The sequence below is a fragment of the Sinocyclocheilus anshuiensis genome, unplaced genomic scaffold (assembly GCF_001515605.1).
Source record: "Sinocyclocheilus anshuiensis isolate Anshui unplaced genomic scaffold, SAMN03320099.WGS_v1.1 scaffold1580, whole genome shotgun sequence".
In the NCBI taxonomy this organism is placed as follows: domain Eukaryota; kingdom Metazoa; phylum Chordata; class Actinopteri; order Cypriniformes; family Cyprinidae; genus Sinocyclocheilus; species Sinocyclocheilus anshuiensis.
The window spans coordinates 356,050-365,412 of NW_015557283.1; the positions used below are offsets into that span (position 1 = coordinate 356,050).

Below are 9,363 nucleotides of genomic sequence, written 5' to 3' on the forward strand. Positions count from 1 at the left end.
ATATTAATTTTCACATTATTAAATGTATTTTTTTTATTATTATTTGATTTTTATTTTTTTTTGCTAGGCTGCTCGGCAAAGAAAAAGAGTATTTCTATAATAATAGATGTATTAAATCATATATTATATAAAAATCAATTAATTAATAATATTAATTATACAAATAATATAAAATTATATAAATAGTATAATATAAAAATTATATAAATAATATAAATATTTAAATACACAATTTTAAAATAGTTATTAATATATAATTTTATATTTTTATTATTTTTTAATTATATTATTATATAAACAATATGTAAAATTTCATTAAAATAAATTCATTTATATAGTACATTTTAAAACAATGATATTAACATTAACAATAATTAATTATTATTTTTTTATTTTACAAGTAAAAAACTGTAAAATGAGGCCTTAAGATATCCTTTAATGGTTAGCATCAACTACTAAACTACTGAATATAGTGAATACAGTATGGTAATATTCATAAGTAACCTGATATATTTGGCCCTTGTCTTCCTGTCTTGAACGGCTCACAATGGAGCGCTGCAGCTTTATTTCTGAAACCCTGTCGCTCACTGAGCTCTTTGTCCAGCAGAAGCATGAAGGTCATCGTGAGCGTGAAGGATATTTTGCCTGCTTCTCCATCAGCCTCATATTAACCCCTCAAGCGCACTTTTTCATAAATACTACTAAAAATAACTTTGAATTAAATAAACTGATAACATTTTATACATCATTTTATTTGTATTTTTAATTCCATTTTGCAGTTTCTATAATAATAATTATAATAATGAATTACATAAATTATATACTAAATAATATATAATACACTGATTAATAAAATATAATTAACATAATTAAAATCAATTATTAATTAACACAGTACATTATTAACTATAATTGTTTTTATTATTTTATAATTTTGCTCGGTTCTACAAAGGAAAAAAAACTATATTTATAATAGTAATAATTACTCTTTGTAAATTATAAATAATCTACAATATATAAATTATTTAAAATAAATTTAAGTAGGATTAAAATAATTATTAGAATAATTCTGTGCCTTGACAAACAAAGTACAATAAACAGAACTTAAATAAAAGAGGTTTCATCTACTTTTTATGCTGACAATATTATATTATCTATTGATCTACAATATATAATAATAACATTTTCTTTATACATACTATAATAAAACTATTTTAAATAAAATATGATACATTATTTGATATTGTTTTATTTACTTTTTCATTTTTAAATCTCATTTGCAATTTCTATAATAATAAATTCATTTATATAGTACATTTTAAAACAATGATATTAACATTAACAATAATTAATTATTATTTTTTTATTTTACAAGTAAAAAACTGTAAAATGAGGCCTTAAGATATCCTTTAATGGTTAGCATCAACTACTAAACTACTGAATATAGTGAATACAGTATGGTAATATTCATAAGTAACCTGATATATTTGGCCCTTGTCTTCCTGTCTTGAACGGCTCACAATGGAGCGCTGCAGCTTTATTTCTGAAACCCTGTCGCTCACTGAGCTCTTTGTCCAGCAGAAGCATGAAGGTCATCGTGAGCGTGAAGGATATTTTGCCTGCTTCTCCATCAGCCTCATATTAACCCCTCAAGCGCACTTTTTCATAAATACTACTAAAAATAACTTTGAATTAAATAAACTGATAACATTTTATACATCATTTTATTTGTATTTTTAATTCCATTTTGCAGTTTCTATAATAATAATTATAATAATGAATTACATAAATTATATACTAAATAATATATAATACACTGATTAATAAAATATAATTAACATAATTAAAATCAATTATTAATTAACACAGTACATTATTAACTATAATTGTTTTTATTATTTTATAATTTTGCTCGGTTCTACAAAGGAAAAAAAACTATATTTATAATAGTAATAATTACTCTTTGTAAATTATAAATAATCTACAATATATAAATTATTTAAAATAAATTTAAGTAGGATTAAAATAATTATTAGAATAATTCTGTGCCTTGACAAACAAAGTACAATAAACAGAACTTAAATAAAAGAGGTTTCATCTACTTTTTATGCTGACAATATTATATTATCTATTGATCTACAATATATAATAATAACATTTTCTTTATACATACTATAATAAAACTATTTTAAATAAAATATGATACATTATTTGATATTGTTTTATTTACTTTTTCATTTTTAAATCTCATTTGCAATTTCTATAATAATATTAATAAATATCGCAAATTACATAGTAATAATCAATTAATAAACATTTGGATATAAATGATAATTAAAATAAGTCAATTATTAATTCATATAGCACATAATTAAATGTTTTATTTTTATTTTATTATTTTAATTTATTTTTGCTTGGCTGTACAAATGGGGTTAAAATAATTATTGGAATAACGCTGTGCCTTGACGAACAAAACACAGTAAAGCGAGTGTAAATAAGAGTTTTCACTAATGATCCTCCTAACAGCAACACACCACACAAATGAACGAATCTGCGAGAAAGGTGCTGAATAATTCACGCTTATGTGTGTTTTGAGGCTCACAGTCGACGGCGTTTCAACACGCAGGCAAAATATTCCTCATTTCGAGTAGTTCTGTATATTTTAGGAGTTAAGGAGGGGATCGGGGAGCGTCAGTGTTTGGTTAGTATCAGGGACGTCGAGGCAGCAGAAGTAGCTTGTTTTGTTCCCGCTAGAGACAAAGTCACGGTTAAGGTGTGGAAAGAACTGGTTAGGTGAGGTTAGGTTGAAGGTTAGAGGTTCACAAACACACAAATGTCTCACATGAAGTCGTGACTGCAAAAATGTGCAGCCGGTTGCTCTAAGAGGCCTCCAGACTTTCTCGAGTGAGAAAAAGCGTGATTTATAAGACAATCTGGCCACGTCTTCATCCATCTGCGTGGCTGAGAGCGAGTTGGGGCTCTACGCCACACGTTCAGGCCGCAGTGACCTTAAAAACGGCTCATCGGAGGCACAGATGTCCCATCAGCACCAAATCTGACAGACGGTGACTGACTAATGTGACCCTGGAGCACAAAACCAGTCATAAGGGTCAATTTTTCAAAATTGAGATTTATGCATCAGCTGAAAGCTGAATAAATAAGCTTTCCATTGAGTAAGATCAGACAATATTTGGTCGAGATACAAATATTTGAAAATCTGGAATCTGAGGGTGCAAAAAAATCTAAATATTGAGAAAATCATCTTTAAAATTGTTCAAATGAAGTTCTTAGCAATGCATATTACTAATCAAAAATTAAGTTTTGATATATTTATGGTAGGACATTTACAAAATATCTTCATGGAACATGATCTTTACTTAATATCCTAATGATTTTTGGCATAAAAGAGAAATGGATCATTTTGACCCATACAATGTATTTTTGGCTATTGCTACAAATATACCCCAGCGACTTAAGACTGCTTTTGTGCTGCAGGGTCACATATAAGATGCATTAAAAAAAGCTTTATAAATGATCAAATACGCAAGCAGAGATGGAAACGCCAATCTCACATCAAGAAAATTATCACTATATCAGGAGTTTAAATATGTACAAAAAAATATGTCTACAAAATGATCATTCTGTCTGCAGCGGGCGTGAATGACAACCAAAGCAATGCAAATCAACACTGCAAAGCCGTCTACACTGGAAGTGTACATTATGGCTATTATTTAATTTGTATTAAATAAAATAATAATATAATTGGTATAATTAATAATACTAATATAAGTGTCTTAATTATTATTATAAATTAAACATTCAAATTTATATCTGTGTTTGATAATTGATAATATATTACTAAGTAATACACATTTATTTTATAATAACAATACTTTATTATTTTCGAAAAATCTAATACTTAATATCATAAAATCCTAATTCTATAATCGATTTGACAAATACGTGCTTAGACACCTAGTTTATTAATTTAAACATTTTTATTGACCCACAAATACAATATTATAATAACTATATAATTAAAATAGCAAATAAACGCAAACATAAATGTATAAATCATTATTATAAGTTAAATATTCAAATTTATTTCTATATTTATAATACATAACGAATGATTAATAAATTAATATTCACAATATATTAACAAATAACAGACATTTATGTTAATATATAAATTCATATTATGATGATAATGATAATAATAACAATATTTTATTATTAAAAAAAATCAAATATTTAGTATTTATGAAATCCAATTCTAAAATTAATTTCACAAATAATTGCTTATATACATAATAAAAAACTGCATAGGTAATTTTATTACATAGATATTTGAATATAATATAAAGCATACAAATTTATTAAATACATATATTTATTATTTAAATAAATCAGTGCTGGGCAACGATTAATCGTGATTAATCACATCCAAAATAAAAGTTAATATAAATTATGTGAATATAAATATATACATGTAAATATATTCAAAATATATACATGCATGTGTGTGTCATTATATATATACATAATAAATATATACAGTACACACACATATACTATGTAAACAAAAACTTTTATTTTGGACGCACTGGGACAGCTAACCAATCACAACACATGTTGTTTTTCGGAAGGCGGACCTCATCAAACGCGGAACTAATCGAGCCGTTTGTGCCAGCCTGGGGAGAAAGGTATTTTAATAATGTAAATTATGTGAAAAATTATGTGTTTTTCGAACCACCAAGCATGAGAGCATGTTCTAGTACACCCCCAAAACAAAATCAAGACTTTGTAAAAGAGCATAATAGGACCCCTTTAATCAAATATTTTTAAATCACACTTTTTTACTTTTAAATCAAATATTTATTAAACATTGCTACAATAATGTTTTTGTAATTAAATAATTAATTTGACAAATTAACTTAAAATGCAAATGCACTACATACTTAATCTACATAAATACATATTTATTTACGATTTTACCATTTCTGGAGTCATCAAATGGTGTGTATAAATGAGCATTGACTTGACGCGCAGCTTCAACACTTCCAGTGCAGACAAACTCAAGCCACGAAAGCCTTCAAACTACCCAGAGAGCTTCACCTTTCTGCCGTTTACTAGGGCTGGGACAATAAATCGATGCATCGCGAATCGAGAAACGATTCTGCATTGATTCTGAGATTTTCCGAAGGCATCGTGATTCTCTTTAGAATCGATTCTGAGCTTCGTTTTTAAGAGCAGATGGCACTGCGTGCTTTAGAAAGAGCCATATTCTGCTTGCTTCCAGTTCCTTACACATGCACCACTTGAACCTAAAATAATCATTCATAAAGTTCGAAAAGGTTGAAGCGAATTACAAGGATGTTCACAGTGGGCTGTGTTTATGTTAATCTCGTATCGTAAAAGCCGATGTGCGAGTACATTTAACCACTTACATTACTCAGCCGAACGCACAAGCGCTCTTCTTCGTGAGCATTTGAGTGTGCGGTTAAGCTTAGAGCACCCTCTGCTGTTAAAAACTAGCCTAGACTGCCATCTGTTGTTAAAAACTAGCCTAGAGCGCCATCTGCTGTTAAAAACTAACCTAGAGCGCCCTCTGCTGTTAAAAACTAACCTAGAGTGCCCTCTGCTGTTAAAAACTAGCCTAGAGCGCCCTCTGCTGTTAAAAACTAGCGCGCCATCTGCTGTTAAAAACTAGCGCGCCATCTGCTGTTAAAAACTAGCCTAGAGTGCCATCTGCTGTTAAAAACTAGCCTAGAGCGTCATCTGCTGTTAAAAACTAGCCTAGAGCGCCATCTGCTGTTAAAAACTAGCCTAGAGCGCACTCTGCTGTTAAAAACTAGCCAGCGCCATCTGCTGTTAAAAACTAGCCTAGAACGCTATCTGCTGTTAAAAACTAGCCTAGAGTGCCATCTGCTGTTATAAACTAGCCTAGAGCGCCATCTGCTGTTAAAAACTAGCCTAGAGTGCCATCTGCTGTTATAAACTAGCCTAGAGCGCCATCTGCTGTTAAAAACTAACCTAGATCGCCATCTGCTGTTAAAAACTAAGCTCAGAATCGATTTCAGAGAGAATCATGATGCATTCCGAAAATCTCAGAATCGAGCCACGAATCGCGATGCATCGATTTATTGTCCCAGCCCTACCATTTACGGACCTAAAGAAGCTTCACCGAAGCATCAAGAGTCATCTTCAATTTCCAAAACACCATAAATCACCCCTGCAGAGGATCTGCTCGTTCATTCGGCCAATCACATGGCACAGGAAGTGCAGAGCGCAGCAGGAAGTCCGGTCTGAGCTGATTTCTGTTCCTGCAGCAGGACCGGATCCATACATCAGACCACCGAGGACTCCAGATCTGGTTCTCCTCTCAAGAAAAACGTGTCCGGCCTGGTCTGGAAACTAAAGAGATCAGTTTCTCTTCTGGACAGAGCTGCAAACAGGAGCGCAGGAGGTTTGGCCGCCATTGACGGCTACAGGCCTTTTTCTCATCAGCGTAAATCCCTTCAGGACGGAGGATCGAGCGCTGGCCTCCTGAGCAAACATCCCATCACTCGCTCAAAGAGCTTCAACAGCACACGTGATCAACAACCGAGTCAACATGAAATGCTTTTACGTCCTTAATGCACATCTCCATACCGAAAAACCCACTTCAACCAGTCTGAGCTGGACTCTCAGACTGAAAAGTGCCCAAAACCCCTGTAAAACCAGCTAACAGACCAGTTTGACCCTGATAAGACTCGCAGTACAGCTTAGGCTAGATTAAGATGTTTTTTTTTTCTTTAGCTGAGCCTCTGAGGTGATTAAAGTCAAACGCTGTGAGAAATATTGCAAGCAGAGTGATACAAATGGTGAAACGGTTGGAGTTCTGTTACCATTAGAATATTGCATGGCTGGAAAAGGCACTCAGCCAATCAGATTCGAGGATATATATATATATATATATATATATATATATATATATATGGCTTGAAATATTTAAATAATATATTAAATTTAAGTTTGTAAAAAACATCTACAACGTCTTTTATGCTGACATTAATTAGCAAAACAACATTATAAATAATAATAATAATTACATAATTATTATAAATTATATTAATTAGCAGAAATATTTAGACAAATATCATATATATAATATAATAATAATAATAATAATAATAATAATATCATCATTATTATTGTTCAAATTATTATATATAAATATATAATTAATGTAAATAAGTAAAAGCCTCTGTAACATGTTTTCTGCTTACATTAATTAGCAAAATAATGTTTGATTATAAATAACAACAATTATTACATAATAATTATAAATAATGTTATTTAGCAAAAAATATTTAGACAAATAAATTATATATAACACATATATACACTTTAATTTACTTAAAACAATATTTTAATAAAATTATTAAAATATAATAATAACAACAATAATAAAATTATAAATATTTACTTTTAAATATATTAAAACATATTTGAACACTAATAATAATGATGATGATGATAATAACAAAAATGTATATAACATATTTAAAAGAATAATTATATAATTGTTACATAAACAGATTTTAGTCTTTTAATATATGACGGTTAGCATTAATCAAGTGTGGAATGCCACTGTTTTCACAATGTAATTGATTCCTGATGAACAAAACCAACTGCCCTACACTCTCAGAATAAAACGTACAAAAGCTGCCACTGGGGCAGTACCTTTTCAAAAGGAACACTTTTGTACCTTTTAGGTACTAATATGCAGTGTTGGGGGGAACGCATTACAAGTAACGCGAGTTACGTAATCAGATTACTTTTTTTCAAGTAACTAGTAAAGTAACGCATTACTTTTTAATTTACAATAAAATATATGAGTTTCTTTTTCAAATAAGTAACTCCAGTTACTTTGTTTTCCCTTTTTTTTCTTTAGCTGAGCCTCTGGGGTCATTAAAGTCACAAAGGCTATAAGATAATGTTAATAATAGCGAAATATGAAATATACAGTGGGTACGGAAAGTATTCAGACCCCCTTAAATTTTTCACTCTTTGTTATATTTTAAATAATATATTAAATTTAAGTTTGTAAAAAACATCTACAACGTCTTTTATGCTGACATTAATTAGCAAAACAACATTATAAATAATAATAATAATTACATAATTATTATAAATTATATTAATTAGCAGAAATATTTAGACAAATATCATATATATAATATAATAATAATAATAATAATAATAATAATATCATCATTATTATTGTTCAAATTATTATATATAAATATATAATTAATGTAAATAAGTAAAAGCCTCTGTAACATGTTTTCTGCTTACATTAATTAGCAAAATAATGTTTGATTATAAATAACAACAATTATTACATAATAATTATAAATAATGTTATTTAGCAAAAAATATTTAGACAAATAAATTATATATAACACATATATACACTTTAATTTACTTAAAACAATATTTTAATAAAATTATTAAAATATAATAATAACAACAATAATAAAATTATAAATATTTACTTTTAAATATATTAAAACATATTTGAACACTAATAATAATGATGATGATGATAATAACAAAAATGTATATAACATATTTAAAAGAATAATTATATAATTGTTACATAAACAGATTTTAGTCTTTTAATATATGACGGTTAGCATTAATCAAGTGTGGAATGCCACTGTTTTCACAATGTAATTGATTCCTGATGAACAAAACCAACTGCCCTACACTCTCAGAATAAAACGTACAAAAGCTGCCACTGGGGCAGTACCTTTTCAAAAGGAACACTTTTGTACCTTTTAGGTACTAATATGCAGTGTTGGGGGGAACGCATTACAAGTAACGCGAGTTACGTAATCAGATTACTTTTTTTCAAGTAACTAGTAAAGTAACGCATTACTTTTTAATTTACAATAAAATATATGAGTTTCTTTTTCAAATAAGTAACTCCAGTTACTTTGTTTTCCCATTTATTGACTGACAACTCTCCTGTCCCCATGTTGAGAGAAATCGGGAGCAAGTGCAGAGGCGCTGTGTGAACAAGAGACTAAATGTGAACATGCATTTACACTCACTTGCACAAAAACAGATTCAGTATTCCTCAAAATGAATGAAAACAGTGCAATGCAAACCTGCAATAATTAAATGTATTAAATAACAAATATCTTTTATGTATTTAATCACATTTTATTAATCAATATCTTTGCTGCCGACCTTCGATGATCCAATTCAGCCACATTAATAAGCAAAAATGATTTAAAATAAACATGACATTTGTTTTTCTTTCTTTTTGTTTCATTGCTGAAGAGTGTTAAACTTTCTTCTCCTGCATTG

At 29.1% G+C, this 9,363-nt stretch overlaps 1 protein-coding gene across 31 annotated transcripts in view; it reads right to left on the reverse strand.

Annotated features, from left to right (window-relative positions):
* The window catches only part of LOC107679075 (receptor-type tyrosine-protein phosphatase S-like), a 249,286-nt gene that overhangs the window by 94,324 nt on the left and 145,599 nt on the right, over positions 1-9,363 (reverse strand). Inside the window, exon 1 of one of the 31 annotated variants that reach the window (XM_016474517.1) lies at positions 2,843-3,059. The exons of the other annotated variants lie outside the window; for them this stretch is intronic. The gene's annotated coding sequence lies outside the window, so the exon portion shown is untranslated. Of the gene's footprint in view, positions 1-2,842; positions 3,060-9,363 lie in introns of those variants that run through there. 31 annotated transcript variants of the gene reach the window in all.